At 42.3% G+C, this 18341-nt stretch overlaps 2 long non-coding RNA genes across 3 annotated transcripts in view; one reads left to right on the top strand and one right to left on the bottom strand.

Annotated features, from left to right (window-relative positions):
* Positions 1-17414, top strand: part of LOC108448481 — a 25348-nt gene extending 7934 nt beyond the window's left edge. Inside the window, exons 1-2 of one of the 2 annotated variants that reach the window (XR_001864375.1) lie at positions 11434-11607; positions 16693-17414. This is a non-coding gene — a long non-coding RNA (uncharacterized LOC108448481). Of the gene's footprint in view, positions 1-11433; positions 11608-16692 lie in introns of those variants that run through there. The other variant, XR_001864376.1, reaches the window with a different exon arrangement.
* LOC108448480 lies at positions 11370-16677 on the bottom strand. The gene is made up of 3 exons (XR_001864374.1): positions 13703-16677; positions 13068-13174; positions 11370-11442 (listed from the first exon to the last, which is right to left on the bottom strand). It is a non-coding gene; the product is annotated as an uncharacterized LOC108448480 (long non-coding RNA).
* Positions 17415-18341: the final 927 nt, after the last annotated feature.

The raw sequence follows: 18341 nt of genomic DNA, 5'->3' as shown, positions 1-18341 counted from the left end.
TTCATTTCCACAGCCATTCACTGTCAGAAGGCTTCAATTAGACTACTGTGCATGCCTTCCTCGGCACTGGACACCACACTGCTGCTGCTCTCTGAGCCACCTTACACCTACATGGGCTCTTGCCTCCCAGTGTTATGTGTCTGTAGAAGGTGGAAACACACATCTTCAGCTTTCAGATAAGGCAATGAACATTTTCAATTTCGATCCACACAGCTGTTACCCTTGGTTTGCTACTACAGTTTAGTAAAAGTTCAAAAAAGGAGCTGAAAGTGTTCTTGGGATAAATAATTCTGACCTGTTGGGTTTCCTCCTGCAGGACCCTGGTCCTGAGCTGCATGTAGACACACCCCACAGTTTCACTGCTGTGTCTTCAGCACAAGTTCTGTACATTGCTGATGCTTTGCTGGGCAGGGACTATGTGGTGAGTGATGGAACTCAGGGCTTTATGAAATCGCAGAAAAAATCTAAATACAAAAGTACTGATATTGCTGGGTTCTTAAATGAACAAAAAGCATCAGACCCCAGGGAAAGTGTAATGATTAAAAATTATGTAAGAAATATAACCCTGAACTATCCCTATTTCTTTGTAAAGCAACAAACCATTGCATCTCTGAGTTTTGTGATTCATTCTGCTCCTTTAAATCTCCACCAAAACAGGTGGCAATGATTACAAGTCTTTTTATCTTTTTTTTAAGATGAAAAGAAAAATCCATCTCTCTAAGAGTTCATGTACAAAAGATGCTCTTAACCTGGCAGACTCGTGAAAAGACACCAGTGCTGCTGTTCTGCAGTAGGAACACAGTGCGAAAGGGATCTGCAAAGTCTTCAGGATCCCAATGATGCCAGATAGTCCTGGTGTTTGACTGATTTATAGGCTGCCCTAAATCAGACCTTGCTGATAGCAGAGGTCTGCTTTGCTTAATCCCACTGAACAGCAGAGGGTCGGTGCCATCTGCACTTCTGGTGAGCCTTTAGTTGTGAACTTACAGATAACACCTCCTCTGAGGAAGCAAACACTGACAAAATCATAGTTCCTTTGCTGACCCAAGTTATTCAAAACATAAAATAACAAGGTTATGTTACTTATTATAGGATCTTATAAGAAGCAGCATGAGATTTAATTTCCACGGTGTATTTCAGTGATCTTGTTATTTCCCAGCACTGAAGTGCTTATGTCCCAGGCATCTCCGTTAGTCACAGCTGAATGCCCTGGTGTTATCCTGGACAGAGATGTGTGTCTCCAGTGCTGATTCTTGGTCATCCAATGATAAAGTAGAAGAGTGGAAGTAGCAGGTAATGGATGCCAAAGAAAGGCACAGAGTATAAATGAGAGTGGTAACAGAAATTCATGTTTCCAAGGTTTTCCTGACAAAGTAAGGCTACAAGAAGCCATATTATAAAATTGTGTTCTTTTCATTTTGCTGCAAGGCATACTGATGACACAAAAAGCTCCTATCTGAAAAAGGGATGGGATTTTGACTTGTTTAAAAAGAAGAGTTTTTCCCCTCACTGTTTAGTATTTGCCAATACTGCTACAGAATTGCTGTCTTGTATGATTTCTTTTCTTCCAGTTGCTTCCATTGCAATCTGTTTTGTTTCTGTACCCATATTATGCTTAAAGAAAAGTAGTATGGCCCTGCATGACCAGGGATTTTTGTCAAAAAAATTATCTTCAAGTGTTTGAACATTCAGAGCTATTTTTTTCAGTAAGTTTTAAATAGGCCACTTTTTCTGCAGTTTAGAAAACTGTATTCTGCAATTACACTTAATCTTATTTGTCCTTATCCTGAGCTGTATCTTTTTTTCTTCATCCAGCTGCCATCTTTTTGCTGGGAAAGGTATTTGTGGAGGAAAAGCCATTGATTTTTATCTTCAGTGCCATCTAAAAAAGATATGCATGGGTTTATTCATGTCTGATGTTAAACCAAAACAATAATTTGGAAGCCATATATTCAGAATATAAATGACTCATCTTTAGGTGAAACTGACCCTAATTAGATCTAGATCAGCCATCATTTGACAGAGAGAAAGAAAATTCATTTTCTCTGAAATGTGGTAATGGCTAGGAAACTAGCCCCAGAACCTTAAATTAAAAGCAGGTTTTAACGTGCTGGCTCTGTTCCTGCCTTCAATATCAGCCTCTGCCTGTTTTAGTTAAATAAATGGTAACAAAAGAAGACAGACTGGGTGACATTAAATAAAGAGAAATTTAAGAGAGCAATTATAGCATTAAAAGGGGCCAGAGGTGAGGAACTATAAACTCTGTGGAACAAAGTGAAGCATTGCAGTTTCTCCAAAACTTTGTTCACTGAAACCTTGTTAGTTCTGGTCACGCAAAGCTGTTTGTGACTGAAGGCGCCTGTCCTCAGCCCAGGGCAGGAGTCTGCTCCCAGCATCAGTCTCGCCACGCTCCCAGTGTGCCACTGCCCTGCATGGGCAAGTTTGAGGTGTGGGATGGGCGGTGGCAAGGGTGGATCCTGGGGTGGTCAGTGGCTCTGCTGGTGTGGCATCTCCCTGAGCAGCATCTTATTCTGCTTCTCCATCTCACTTTTCATTTCATTTCCATAGCATGAATGACTTGCTCTTCTTCCCCAAATTGCCAAACGGCAAAAGGAGTTTGCAGGAGAATGGGCTGTCTCTCCTAGCCACAGGTTTTGAAGGATTAGTGTTAAGGAGGTAACAAGGTAGCAACAGCCCATCACAGTCACTTAAAGTCCTAAAAGAACAGTTCTGACCACGGTCTTTTGTAATGAAATCAAAGATGTCACTGCAAAACCAATTGCTCTAATAACATACGGTGGGCAAAGCTCAGAAGATTAGGAATTTAATTCATATAAGCACCCGAGAAAGATGCATAAAGGAGAATTGAATTTTAAAAAATCATCTGGTCCTCACTTGCTTTGAAATAGTATGCCTTTGTTATGAATAAAGCTATTTAGGCATCTGTGTTCTGTGTGCATGTGTAGCGAGACGTAAGAAACACACTTGTGACCAGAACAGGTCCATAATCCGATGTTCTGGGGTAGTTCAGAACACATAAAAAATCCAGTTCAAGGCTTTCTAAATGTTTAGTTGCAGGAGGAGTGATGTGGAAAGGTAAAAGCTTGTGCATCACCTGGCTTTTGAGCTGGAGCAGAGTCCTCGTGTGCAGTCATCACTCATCATCACCCTGCGCTGTGCAGGGCCCAAGCAAACCCAGCTTTCACACATCTTCCTTCTGGAGATTAAACTAAAACATATCCATACTCTGCAAGCAAAGAATAGTGGCTAGCACAGTATAGCTGGATTTCCCTGACCTAGAAAGTCCTGTCAAGGACCAGGGAAGGCATTCCCAAACAAGTATTCAGAAATTGGGAAGTGTACCAAAAACTCATGAATATTTTAAGATTGCTAACTTTCATATTGTTTACTTTTGCCTTTTGTTTTCATACTGTTTCAACTGCAAGGTTTCCAGCTTTTGATAACTTCAAGGGACGGAGGAAATACATATTCTCAATTAATTGCATAAATTCAGGATCTGGGTATGTACAAAAAACCCCATAAATAGTGAAAACTGCAGTGCTAGGCAAAAGCTTCTGAGATCTTCAAGAATCTAAGGCCTAATTCGGGATTGCCCTGTGTACTATTAACTTAATTTTTGCTTACTGATAGATACTGAGCATGGTAGAAAGTGGGCAAGGGGGAAAAGTGCTCACATTATTATTGATCAGATTTTCAAAATCATTTCCTATGAAAATTAATTAAAGCACTCTTAATGTCAGTATTTAATTCAAGATTCTGTTCATATGCTAGAGTCTGCAGTACAGGTACCTGACAAGTAAGACATAAGCAGTTTTCTCCGAGATCCTTGTACAAAGAATACCTGCATCAAGGTCTCTTATGGCATCGGTTTCCCTTGTGGTTCTAAGGTAACTTTCACAAATGCAGGACATGTTGAATTTTACAGAACTCCTGCTGGTTTCTGGGTCCTGACACCTTTAGCTATCTGAAGTATTTGCATCTTAAAATATTCTTAGAATGTAGAAGAGTAAATTTTATGGCCCTAATAGCTTGTTGGTGAATTTCAAAGTGGTGTTATCAGCACTGATGCATAGGTCTGGGGAAATGTCCCTTTTCCATCACCCAGGAAAAAAGAGAGGGCAATATGCATTGGATTCTTCAGGAAAAATGAAAATGAAAGTGCTTGTTCCAAGCTGATAAAGTTTCTTTGAAAGAGAAAAACTCTGTCCTCCCCAATGGCATTCCCAAGTTGGGAGCACATCATCTCATATCTCTTAAGATTTCTCAGGAAATCCTGTCTTTTTCCAGGCCATGCTGGTACTTGGAAGGCACTCCTGACAGGAGGCAAAAGGGTACATGTTACACTTGCCTTGTATAAGGGTTTTGGATTGTTTGGGTTTTTTTCTTGGTGTGGGGTGGGAGGAGGGGGAAGAGGTATTCTTTCAGTTTAAGGGGATTTTCTCAAACTGGTTGCATCATTTAGTCCCATCTCATGCTCCAGGTCCTATGTCAGCTCCTAATGAGCCTGGCTTATTAACCTTGTTCTAGTTCATCCTGCCAACACATTTTGCTGGAACTACCCACACAGTTCACTCTGGGCATGCTGTTGAGCACTTTGCCAGGTTAAGACTTTTGCTGCTTGTCTAAGAACTTATTTAATTAAAAATTATCACCTTTTTCATGTGTGTATTCCAAGAGCATAGAGTACAGGTTTTGCAATGTTTGCTTGCAAACAACAAAGCATACAATTATCTCTAATAATGAAACCGAAATGGTTTGAAAGGCAGGACCTTGTGAGTTGAGACAATGATCTATGCAGTCCTTTACAGCAGCTTTCTTATACTTTTTATGCTTTAATAGTATGCATCTGCTGCGTAGGGTGGTGGTCCCACGTAGCTAAGGACAGGACATTTATTAGAAGAAACAAAGGGATTTAAGTCTCTGGTTTTTAGGTATTAAGAGTTCTCCATGTCCACATCCTGAGAAGGGCAGCCATATCAAGATAATTTCATTGTTATTGCTCTGTGTGTGTCAGCTCCTCCATGACTAATGTGTCCCATATTCTTATCATCCAAATCTTGACATCAGATGGTTTCTTTTAGAGTGGGATGTGATTAAGCATTGCCGGCACAGAGAGCTCAGAGATCAGCTTGCACGCCCTACTTTCAACGAGTCTGTAACCAGCACACTGAGAATAAAGACTTCCTGAGGAGGATGAAAATAGCACCCATATGTAACATAAAATACCAGGTTTTGAGCCTGCAGAGATTCACCTGAGCCCAGAATAAGGACTGGACTCTGCATGTCCCTGTGAATCCCAGCATTTCACCTGGGCTTGCAGAACTAGTGCTGGAGCAGCCATGCTGCCATCTATTTACCTTTAAGAAGAACCTAAGGGGTTCAGGACAGGGGTGAGTGGTCCGTACATCACATGGAGATGAGGAAACAGCAAAAGTCATTCACTAAGCTCCAGAGACCAGCTCTTCTCAGCATGCGTCACTGGATGAAGCCTGGCTTAGCCAGAGCCCTCTAAAGTGCTTGCCCCATACCTTTCCGGTCAAACACAACAAAAATAAAAACCCACAGCCAACATCGACTTCTTTTTTATAACCAGACATCTCCCAGCGACCTGCACAGCAGTGCTACAGCTCTTGAGGATCACAAAAGCCAAACGCTGAGGCCCAGCTTCCCCAGCCCAACAGAGCTGTCTGCACCGGTACCTCTGCAGGCAGCACTGCTGCTGCTGTGCCCCCGTGCATCTGCTCCCTGGCACCAAGAGAGGTTTTGTCTGCAAGTCACCCAGCATGGGGGGATTCACACCCTGGGTGGCCCCCAGGCTGCTGTTGCTTCCACAGATGCCTTTCTCTCTAAGGCTTCTCACAACTTTGTTGTTTCATCTCTTCTTTCATATGTATCTACAGCTTCTCTGGTATGAGTTTTTTTATAGAGAGCAAATCCTATTTGTCAGTGTTCTGACAAAATGACAGAATGGGTTAACTAGAGTGGAGGTTTTTTCTTCACATATAGGATATTTGTTCTAAAGACGAGGCTGAGAAAGATGAATGGTTTGATGAGATTAGGTCAGGTAAATTAATTAAAAAGTACTTTTGTTCTTGGAGAAAGTTTTCTCTCTGACACTCTGATGTCCTTGAGAAAACAGGATGAAGAGCTTTTTGGTTTGATGTTTTAAACACAACTTTGTTTATTCTTTTAATCAGAAACTTTTTTTCACCCAAGAACTTCAAAAAGAAGTGCAAACATTTTCAGGGATTAATTTGAAATGAATGGTTCCATTAGATGTTAAATCAAAAGTTTCAGACTGAGTCTCCTTGTCTTATGTTTTCTTGATTTTTTTATTGCAAATTCTAAAAAATTTCCTGTCTTTGTTTCACCTAAAATTATTTTTCTTATCAAGTAGATATTGCCAATTTCTAGCCCAAGATAGGTGTACGTCCATGCACTGATCAGTGCTGTATAAAAACCAATAGTAATTTAGTAATGGCTTTGTTGGCTAGACTGTTTCCCACAGACGTGATAATTTGGGTGTACTCCAATAAAAAAGCCACAGTCATACCCTGTGAAGTGTGGCCCACTGCTATACATCACTATATTGCTACCATATCTACTGAAAGATTTGTTCTGCATATCTTCTTTTTCAACCAAACTCTGCCAAAGGTCATGAGAAGTGTAATATAAAGTGTGGGGATGTTATTCCTTAGCAGCTTGAACAAATCTGTTGTTGTAGAGACAAAGGACAATTTTCTCTGGGCTGCTTATGTGGATAGTTTTACTTGAATTGACTGTTACCTTGGTATACATGAAAAAGCTTTAACATCTTCAGTGTCTCTCTCCTTTGAAGCAGTATAAAGTGTCTCTGCCCCTTTTCTTAGGCAAATGAGCTTCCTGGGTTCCTTTCAATATAATTTTTACACAGCACTTCAGGTATGATGGTTTGGCTGTCTTTAATTACATTCCCATATAGAATTAACAGTCAGTTTTTATCAAATGGTGGTATTACTTGTTCTGCCTCTTCCCATTTGTTTCTGATCCTATCCTGTAGCTTGCCTATCCCCACAATGGAGAAGAGTACACCCTGAAGTGAGATCTTGTATTGCCAAGGCTTTTCCTCTAAAGCCAGTGTTTGCCCACTCTGCTGATGAGAAACTCCCACTCCAAAGAGGTGCATTTGCTTCAGTATTTGTCTCTTTTTCATAGTTATTGTTTTCTCTTAGATTTTCCCAGTTGTGTCAGCATGTGTGGTCCAGTGACTTGGCACTCTCACATGCATCTCCTTTCTCTTCTGCTTCTGTCTTGGCTGTCACTAGGTCAGGAGGTCCCACTTCATGCAGGGACACCTCAGGAGGACTCCAGCCACTTGTGGAGCAGCCAGCCAGCCACGCGGCTGTGTGAGACTCACCATGGGGCAAGTTAGCTCTGCATCAGCTACGGAGTCCCCCTTGGGCAGGGAATGTCACAGCGATTTCTGAGCTGGGAATATCTCAGCAAGGTTTGGGGAATACATTAAGAAAACAATAAGGTTGAAGACTTGCACGAAGTCAGAAAATGCCATGTGGGAGGTATGCATAGCCTGAGCTCAGCCCCTCCACATCCCTGAGATGCCTGACACCCTGTAATTATAGGCTCATAGACATAACTTGTACTCAAAAGTTTCACTTCAACCATAGATCCACAGAGACAGCATCTCATTTTGGTGTAGCCATCTTTAATTTCTTTGACCTAAGCTTCCCAATTGTGTCTTTTGAATTTGGCATTTAATACAATCCATTCTTTTTCTCCATTTCCCAAATAGTCTGTGGAGCCAGACTAATCGCTGCTCATCAAATGCCCATTGTGTTCCTATTTCCCTGTCCCATGGTAACAGACACTTTTATTGTGATTATTCATCTGCTGTTCTTTCATTAATGAAAGATTTAGATTTTGCTGCCATAAGGCCTCTTCAATAGCTTTATACTTGAACACGATTTCAAACAGAAACCTGTTCTTTGGTACCGCCTAGCAGTGACACTGGAGGCTCTTTTGCGGCTTCTTGCTTGGTCAGTGACCATAAGAAATGTCCACTTCAAGGACTGACGATGTCCATTCCCTCTTGACAGGCTAGTTGTCAACCTACTGCAGCCTACATGTCCCGCACTAAGGAGCCATAAGGGAAAGGATCACCATTATTTTTTTAGCATGTCTCTTCCTCCCACCATGAACTCTACTATGAGGCTGCTTGGAAAAGTTTCCCACACCTTTGAAGCCCGGTTGGATCCCTCTGCCTGTATGTATCTGCTCTAGCCTGTGCCAGATTGGGTATATATTGCCTGAAATGTCATTGGGTAAGGCTAGTGTGTTGCATGAGGAGTATGTTTATTAAGTGAATGCCCATTCTCCTGCATTGATTTTGGGCTGTCATCACTGCCAGGTCCTTGCTGTGTTCCCAGGAGAACTGGAAGTCTTACTCTGCCTAGAAGGCTGGGTGCAGATCAACTCTCCATACTCTTTGCCCCAGCCTAGTTTTCCCTTTAATTAAGACCAATCCTGTTATCTAGATCCTGGGGAAAATTAGGATATGTTTAGCCTTGCATTGAGTAAGTGTATTTATGATCATTCTTGGTACCATAAAATTGTCTTTTCCAGGAAGACTGTCTCCTGGATTGCTTGCTCTCAAGGACTGTCTGTCTTTATAGGTCTGGTTTGGGGTATAAGTGTGTGATCTTTCCCGGCACAGAGACCACCATATAGACTGAGTAATGGACTATGCCCTTTGCCTTAGTTTATTTAAGGTCTTTAGTGATAAAAGTAGAGGAAGAAAACCTGTCCTTGTGCTGCGCTCACTTTTATAGAAGTCTTACTCTGCCTAGAAGGCTGGGTGCAGATCAACTCTCCATACTCTTTGCCCCAGCCTAGTTTTCCCTTTAATTAAGACCAATCCTGTTATCTAGATCCTGGGGAAAATTAGGATATGTTTAGCCTTGCATTGAGTAAGTGTATTTATGATCATTCTTGGTACCATAAAATTGTCTTTTCCAGGAAGACTGTCTCCTGGATTGCTTGCTCTCAAGGACTGTCTGTCTTTATAGGTCTGGTTTGGGGTATAAGTGTGTGATCTTTCCCGGCACAGAGACCACCATATAGACTGAGTAATGGACTATGCCCTTTGCCTTAGTTTATTTAAGGTCTTTAGTGATAAAAGTAGAGGAAGAAAACCTGTCCTTGTGCTGCGCTCACTTTTATAGGTCATACCCTTCAAAGAAAAAAATCTGTTAGTGGGATGGTGGTGACAGCTTATTTTTAATAAGGTGGAAAGCTGTCCTTCTCTTAACCCTTGGAGGTTAAGCTGTCCTTCTCTTAACCCTGAGTCAGTCCTCCACTAAGTTCCTCATTATCTCTTTCACTCCTTTTGTTCTGTTCCTTCTTCCCTTCTTCTTTAACCTGTTAGATATGCACTTTTTTACATTGCAGATTAAAAAGTAGGCCAGATCCTCCTCAGAAAAAAAGGCTCTATGTTCCTACTTGTCCCTCTCCTTACAGTCATGGAAACTGATGTTGGAGTTGTCTTGCAGCTCACAGATCACACCCCCATAGCACTGAGACCTGGGCAGTCTCTTTGCTGTCTGCCTTCTCTTTCTCAGGTTCAAGCTTTTTTTCACACATCTTTTTTCCTTGTCCTTTTAGCTTCATTTTTATTATCCCCCATATCTCAGTGATTGAGACTATTTTTCGTGGAAACCCGCTCCACTTCTGTGTGTGAGCTGCCTCAGCAAAGAGCACTTCACAGCTGGCAGGCACCTCTAGACCTCCGGACTCCTCAGGAAGGGCAGGATGGCTGTTCCCTGCCTGTAGTACAGCAGCACTTCCAAGACCCCACTGCAGAGCAGGTTCCTCCAGACAATTGTCTTCACAAGATGGTGCCTGCCCAAAACTGCTTCTAATTGGAGTGTAAGGCAAAAGACCATGAGAGAAACAAGAGGTTCACAGCACACAAGAAACTAATGAAGTAATACTCAGGGAGTAAACTTATATAGTGAGATAATGAGGCTATTATTCCCCAGAGGCTTGTTTTTATAAAAATTCTAATGTGCAGTCCAGACTTCCATGCTTCCAATGTTGCTGCCAGTCCTGTGCCTTGCTGCTGCTGTCCTCCAGGTATGAAGGCCTGAAACAGCCCTGTTGCTTTTGAGTTTTCAGAGGAGCAGAAAGCATCAAAATGCCTAACTTCAAACAGGGGATTGTGTTCAGTGCTTGCAGAGGATGGTGAGAACAGCTCCTGGGACAGACATGAGGAGAGCAGATTCAGCCTGCCTGGCTCAAGTAGTGGAGATGCCTTTCAGAATTCAACCTTTCAGCACAGTTCTCATGTTCTAGCAAGTTGTCAGCCTGCTCTTTGAAAAGGCATCCATGTAACTCTGTGAACACGGTCCTTTCAGATCCCTTCACTACTGAGCACTGCTCTGTGAACTCAATACTCTGAGCGGGGAGTTCACACAGATCAACCTTTTTTATACTTTTCCTCTGGCGCATCATTCTCATTTTATAGCAAAGTCACTTGAATTTGACCTGAGCTGTCACAGCAGAGGAGATTCTGCAAGCTTTGAGGATAATAGATTTGTTTCAGAAAACAAATCTACACTCTTCCATAAGCCTTGAACTAACTTGATTTGCCCGCAGTAACTGCATTCCTGTGACAGCAGTGTGGCCTGTAAAGAAAGCATTTAATATTTTCTAAAATCCTCCAGTCCTTGACTTTTCTGTAAGATACTCCCTGTATACATAGACATTCATAGCCAGACTGACTCCTCCTTGTTGCCCTTCTTGCTAGAGAAGTGTCAGCCCAGAGATGACTGGAACATTTCTGAGATAACAGGCGTAGCTCCAGTTTTGAACTGTGAATAATATGTGGGGGCTGAGCTGCTCTAGATCAAGCAAGAAAAAAGTAAAAGGGTGTGAAAAGTAAAGGGGTGAAAAGCAACATGAGGAAATTCTTGGTTAATGATGAGCATTGGATAGACTGGCACAGATACTGTGACAGTCTTAGAAAAGAGAACTCTTTGATTACTTAAGCACTTTATTTTGCTAATTGCAAAAAGGTTACTTCCGTCTAATCAGTTGTTCCTAATAACAGATCAAGCATATCATCACATACCTTATCTACATAAGAATATGCACTAGTTCAGTTCAACCTGGTGCCATGTGTTGCATGAATATTCTTATTTAATTTAAGAATGTATTTCAGTTTATTATCAAACTGCCTTGAGCTCATATACAGTAAACCAGAAAAAGACCTGTCTCAGGAGATTGCTGAGTTAACCACACACTTCCAGGGCAACTTGTCTCACAGGGTGTGGTTCCTCTGGCAGTCTTGTAGACATCTTTATCTGAAGTGGTCACCACAATCTGAGTATCTGGAGTCAGTGAATCTAGGGCACAATTCATTCCATCCTAAAGCAGATGCATAAATGAGATTAGTTGAATTATACCATATGGGCATCTCTCCCTCCCCATTGTTCCTAAATGGAGCTAAAGATGACAAGCTCAGCTGAAGAGCTCTTGTCTCTGATGGTCTGCACTTGGATCATGTAACTTGACCTGTCCTGCTCCAGAGAGGTAACCTGAGCCAGCCTGACACCAGGACCCCGCCCCATGGTGATGTCTGTGAGGAAAGAGTCTGACTCTGCCTTGGGTGCTGGTGGTGGTGTTGGTGTGGGCTGCAGAACATAAGACCTGAAGTATTTGATTATTGCCGCTAAAGGCAGGGACAGCAGTAGCCTCAGAAATGACAGAGAGAGAGGAAAGGAGCCTAACGCCAAAGTGCAGTGAGGCTGTGGGGTGCTCAGACTGTTCAGCTGACTGCAGAAAGCATCTCTATGGGCCTCCCACATTTCCTAGGAAGGAGGCATGGTACAGATAGTACATTTGCAGGAGAGGACGACAAAGACATGCATGGTCTAAGTACGCAAGAGTGGAGACAGCTGAACTCACAGGCCAGGAGACTCTGAAATCCCTAGGGGGGGAAATGATGAGGGGTATCAATAATTTTAAAAATGCAACCCCTGCTCCAAGGATCAGGAAAACCTAGAGGGCATCAGGCAGTCACCTTGAGGGACAGCTGTCAAGACAGGCAATGTGAGTGATGGAATCTGGAGGCGTAGTTAGTGTTCGAAATCACTGATAAGAAACCTCAGGTACCCTCTGCTGTACAGGGCAAAGGATACCTGAAAACCATCACTCTGCTGACCTTCCTGTTAACTTTTCCTTGCAGTCAAAACTGTGACTTGTCAGGAGCAGCAGATCTGCTCCTCTTGCATCCTCTCCCTGGCCTCCTCCAGGGCACACAGGCAGGATAAGGACTTGTAGGACAGAAGAAAGAGGGAGCTGCCTCCTTTATATGTCAGCAGTTCAGTCTGGGGCCACAGCTCGCTCACCCCCCTGTAGGCTCCTCCATGAATGATCCTACAGATACACTGAGCTTTCTTGAATCTCATTGGTTTTGGAAAGAAATCTGACTCCAGGTGTTCAGAAGGAAGAAATTCACTTTGTGAAATATTTTCATTTAATAATCTTTTGGTCCTATTTGCTCCTAATAGGAACACCCCTCTACCCTTTTTGGAATATCCTGTGCATTAAAATGTAGAAAAGATGATTTTGTATGGAGTTATCTGATGTTCAATTCACTACTGACTATTAAAACTCGTGAGATATTCTCCTTGTTATTCTCCCCCTTAAGAAAGAGAAATGGTAACTCAAGAAAAATGGTTTCTTGAAGTGTTTTGATATAATTGAAAAAGCATCCTGTGTCACAAAATGGTGGCTATTGCTTTGGTTGTTTTCTGATCTATTTCTCCCCAGAAAGAACTAGGGATGAACTTGGGAGTAAAATCTCCTGGGATGTTAGCTGTCTTTATGGGACTTGTTAAACTGCTGAGTTCTGAAATGTTTGTCATTCTGATTGATTGGGTAGAAAAGCTTCAGGTCACAGAGGCCAGGCCTGGGGTGTGACAGCCATGGCCTGTAGCTAAGCCTAGCCTTGCTGCTCCAGTATGTTACAGTCCTGGAGAAGAACATACCTTCCCCAAAACTCTTGACAAAATAAAAGATGCTGGACTTGGTGGTTGTGCACAGTGGGGGGGATCATCTGCCTCTCACAGGACGGTGTTAACTCCAGTATGGAGCACTGCAGGTGAAAGAAAAAATAAAAAAATGAGAGCCCACAGTGAAATAATTGTCCAGATTAAATAACTAGGTCTAATTAGGTTTTGGGAGAGCTTTTCAAATTCCAAAGGCTTCTGGGTGTTTAAATTTTTCTGACATCCTTCCATTATCTGAGATATTAAGGTAGTTAAAGCCTGAGAAAAATGTAAGCTATGTCTGCATATTTTCTGTGGTGCTATCAGTTAATCCGAAGGCTTTCTCAAGGAATCTGGTTCTTAGTCTGGGATTTAGAAAAATTACATTAATGTTCCTTTCCCCCCAACCCTACAGCCATTAGATTTAAGTTACAGTCTCTCCCAGCCTGATTGCTACAAGTTCCTGCTCTTGTGTCTCTTGGTACTCATTCCTCTCTTGTGAGTCTGCAAAAATGCTGCTGCCCACCTTGCCGCTCTCTCTTGCACTCACTGCACCAGCACCACCCGAAGCCATCCCCTGACTGTCCTCTCATGTGACTCAGTCCTGGGTCCTCCACAACCCAGCCAGGTATTACCTGCACTTTTGGTCTGGATTCCCAGTTCAGAGCCTCTTCTTCCTTGATCTCCCACACATCTCTGTTTTCTCATGAGATTTTGAAGGAGACTAACTCAGAAAACAAGGTCCTGTGGCACCTGGTCCAGACAATGAGGAAAATCAAATATTAGAGGTAGAGGTTGGGGTGCTTTTTATGCCTCAGGAGGAAATTGCTTCTGTCCCTTTTGCTGAACCCACTGGTGATCCAACCAGCTGTGGACCAAAACTGCAGGTTAGCAGAAGACCTGAGACCTGGGATCCATACAGCTCTTAGGGGAGTAGCTGTGGTGATTTCTGGAGTGTATAAGAAGAATCAGGCACTGCAAAAAATTAAGGCAGCAAACTGGTCTCTAAGTCCAAATCCAGCAGAGCAAGTGCTGCAAATCTAAACCCTTGATGCCTTGGTACACATGGCATGTGATAGAGCTGACATGATGAAGTTTCTCTCCCCAGAGTTCCTTTCCCTGCCCAGCAATGCAGCTTTGGACAAAATTATTTGGGGACTGGGAATATGGGCTCCTTCCACTATTGCCTTGTGGGCACTCAACTCTGGGATCCATCAGCTCTCTGGGACACAGAGACTAGCCAAACTTGACCCAGTGCATTTTGCTGGGTGGGAGGGGCAGGAGAAAAGGCTTTTAGTACTGATCTACTGAAAGGTGCAATAAAGACAAACACTTAAAGCAGGATCTTCCCCACCCAATCCTGTAGTTTCAACCATCACATCTGATGGGTCAAGCACTAGCCTGTATATAAACTCTGCAGCAGGTTTATACTGCAGAGCATGCCAGAGTTCTGGCTAGCAATCCTGCTGCCAGAGGGACCCGCTGGGGCTTGCCAGACTCCCACTTGACCTGGGTACTCTGCACTCTTCTGCATAAAACCCAGCCCATGGAAGGTGAATGTGAAAGTGCTCCTTGATATGTCCTGGTGAGCTGGAGGGTAAACCCAGGTTTCTCCCAAGAGCCACTCACAGTAAATGGCAGAGGAGACCATGGAGAAAAGAGAGGCATAGAAGGGAAAGTAAAAAATTCAAGAAAGATCAGCCAGGATGAATGTCAGTGACTGACAGAAAAGATACAAGAGAAATGGCCTTCTGAGCTCTCAGAAGTGTTGTTAAGAAAAAGGACAAAGAAAAATTTTTAAAATAACAATATTTAGGAATTTTTGTCCTATCAAAGAGGTACTAAGGGGCCAGATTACAGAGAAGGATTAAGGGCCAAAATCAATAACCCATTTTAAACCTAGCATGACAACAGCTGGCAAGGGACTCTAGGAAAGGAGAGGAATTGTTTAAAGGTCATTGGAGTAGCTGGGAATTAGGAGATTAAGCTGAACATCGGCTTGCTCATGGCTGATTCAGATTCCCTTGAGTCACTGCTTCTATCGATGAATCCAAGCCTCTGAGGCCGAAAGACTCTGTCAAGAGAAAAGGACATCCTCTTCTGTGAAAGGCTGACAACAGACAACAATGATGAGTGCCTTAGGCAGGGACTTGAGCCAGCCTACCCAGCAGATTATCACATCCTGCCAAATTGTGCTAAATGTAAAAAATCTGTACCAGGCTCTCCTCCTCTAAAGAGCTCCCACAGAGAAAGGGGACAGGGTGTGTTTGCAGCACTTCTGCAGGGAACTTCTGTCTGGTTGTCATGGCAGTATACCATGCTGGTCTCTAACACTTTTCTAAAGCAATATACTTATATTAAAAAAAGAAGTAATAGGATTAGCTGGGCAGTTACATTGCTGAGGCCTAAATGTGATTAGTAATTCAAACTCCTTCTATTTCTAGATGAAATTCTTAGACTGGAGGTCACTTTTCACAGAAGAGAAATGGTGTTCATCATTCTAGGAGCTGGTAATTCTGTATGTATAGTTTGATGTGTGCTAGCAACATCTGAAATTAGAGAGGCTTTCTGTTGTGGTTTCAAAGGTTGCATTTACTGCTTGTCTCTACTGCAAATGAAGTTGCTTGACATAATTATATGGAAAGATCAAATTGTTCAGTGTTTTACTATCATTTAATAAGGAGACATTTTTTCATCAGAGGCTAGAATTTGACTTGATTTAGTGATCCAAAGTGAAAAAATATGAGCCCTCTAAGGCTAATTTAACACAGGTTTCAGTTGCACATGCAGAGTATTTCTGACTGTTTGAGGGAGAATCAAAAGCTAAAATGAAAATGGTTTTTAAGTGTTGTTTTATGTACTAAATATATCTATTAAGGGGTCTACTTTGACCAGGCAGATTTGATGAATGCAATATGTGTAATGTTTCTTGGTATTTCCCTATTACAAGATATATAATCATTGTTGTCATGCAGCCTATGACATCAGAGATGCAATCCAAACGTGTCCCTTCAGCACTAGCTTGACATGAAGTGCTTTTGAGAGAGACCCTCTGTCAAGGGAAAATATGCTGAATTCCTTTCACAAGAGAATACCTTAATATTCATAAGGTATGTGGTCCTGGAGAAGCTGCAGCAACCTTAGCAGTTTGAAAAGAAGTATCACTGCAAACAGGTATAAAACCACAAACACAGTGTTTGGGACTCAAGATGTGTTTTGAACTCATATTACTTGTCCACAGTAGTACATTTTGTTCCCTGATTTCAGCATCAAAATGGTCTGCCATGAGATTTGGAGCCCTTAGGGACAATTCAGTGGCTGTTGGGCCATATTTCTAATGCTTTCTGTGACAGCCACATGTCCAGCACCATGACAGCCTATTTCTGAACTATCAAACCAGAGAGCATGGGTTCAAAAACTGTACCAGGACTTAGGAATTCGATGGTGCTGTGCTTGTATTGGGCAAAGGCTGAACAAAAGGTACCAGCAGGTGCAGAAGCCAAAGAGCACGCAGGGTGCTCCCTGCTGAGGGATCACTGGTAGATTTTCTCTGCAATCATTACTGCTTTGTTCTTCCTAAGTCAACCTTCATAGACAACCATGCTATTTGTTTGTTTATCCATAGACTCTTGCAGCTCTGAAAATTGTCCTTTTCTCCTCCCAAGAGTGGGATGAAAAAGACGGGGTGGGCACCACGCAATGAGATGACACACAGGATCTGGGGAACACAGCATTTTAGCCAACCAGGATCTTTTGGGAGCTGCTGCAGAAGCCAGAACCACATGGAAACGTGTCCTGGGAGCAAGAACCGAGAGCCTGCATGTGCCTCAGAGGCAGCAGGGGCAGCTTGGCCAGGTGTGCCTCGCTGAAATGAAGCACAAAGCTGTCCTGCTGGAGCGGGTGCCCAAGAGATGTCACCTGCAATCAGTGGCAGGAAATGGGACAGCACCTTGGCACATCCCTCAGCCTGTACTCCAAGTTGTCTTGATCTCCACCTGTGGTCACCCTTTGGGTCATTCTGCCACCAATTGCATGGCATTTCTGCCCAGTACTAGCCTGTGTGTTCTACCAACCTGCTACCCAGGGGACTCCAGGGGATCCCAGCACACCTTTTACTACTGTGTTGACAGTAACAAGGTACATCACTTGAATTTTGGCCATGGAGTAGAGATTGTTTGAAACAATGAAGGAAGGCTTTCATCAGTTCTCGGAACAACGATGAACAGAATTATGCATTTGTTTAACAATCAGTCGTGCATGAGATGTAACGATTTCCACTTCCTGTTTCTTGTCTATCTTCCTGTTTTTAAAAAGTATTCAATAAAAAGAAAATGTTGCTCAAAGGAAGGATTTAATTATAACTACCTTTTCATTGCCTCAGCTAGAGTGCATAAAACTGTATTTTACGCTCTGATGTTGATCACATTTTTGGGTACTAGTCCAGATACTTTGATAGTATTCCAAAGTAAGTGGGTGAGTATTAAAGAAATTAGTCTTGGTCTATAGTTTTATAGATCAGAGCAGGATTACTTCGATTTTAATAATTGCATAGTTGATATAGCTGCAAAAACTACATGCTCAAAAAAACCCCCAGCTTTGTTCAAACAAGCATTTTATTCGACCCAATATGAAACATTTCATTTACTTTTCATGAGATAAGACCTTTTAAAAAAAGCTTTGCTGGCTTTCAAAATGAGTTTTTTAAAGAAAAATGCTGTTTCATTTTAATAGCATCAGAACAAAAAGATTTGACTTTTCTGATCTTCTCTCTCTAATCTCCATTTCTGTTCAAAATTATTAATTTAATTTTATCCCAATTCACAATTGGATTTAAAAACAGAAATATGCCATCTGGCCAAATCCATGACAGATGTCTTTTTTGCTTCAGTGTCCCATTACTGTAGTGATAGGCCTTGCACCATGCTATTGGGGAGAAGGAGAGAGGAAGGAAGTCTGTAAGAAATGGAGGATAATTTAATGTCAGTATTTTTCACAGTATCCCAGACAATACAACTAAAGACACACTAAATATAAAATCCCTAGCAATCAGATCATAACAAATTCAGTGTTGTGGCTTGCTGGTGCCTCCACACCAGAAATCTCTCTAGAAACTTAATTATTTTACCAAAAGTGGCAGAAGAAGATACTGCAATTTTTAACAGAAATGGAAGACACAGATGCCATGAAGAAAGTATTAATCCCCTAGATTAAGACCATACTATATCCAGGGAAATATGGCAGTATTAAAGGTGAGGTGTTTGCAACTTGCAGCAG

This window comes from Corvus brachyrhynchos, unplaced genomic scaffold, assembly GCF_000691975.1.
Source record: "Corvus brachyrhynchos isolate BGI_N302 unplaced genomic scaffold, ASM69197v1 scaffold167, whole genome shotgun sequence".
In the NCBI taxonomy this organism is placed as follows: Eukaryota; Metazoa; Chordata; class Aves; order Passeriformes; family Corvidae; genus Corvus; species Corvus brachyrhynchos.
This window is presented reverse-complemented; position numbering and strand designations above follow the sequence as displayed.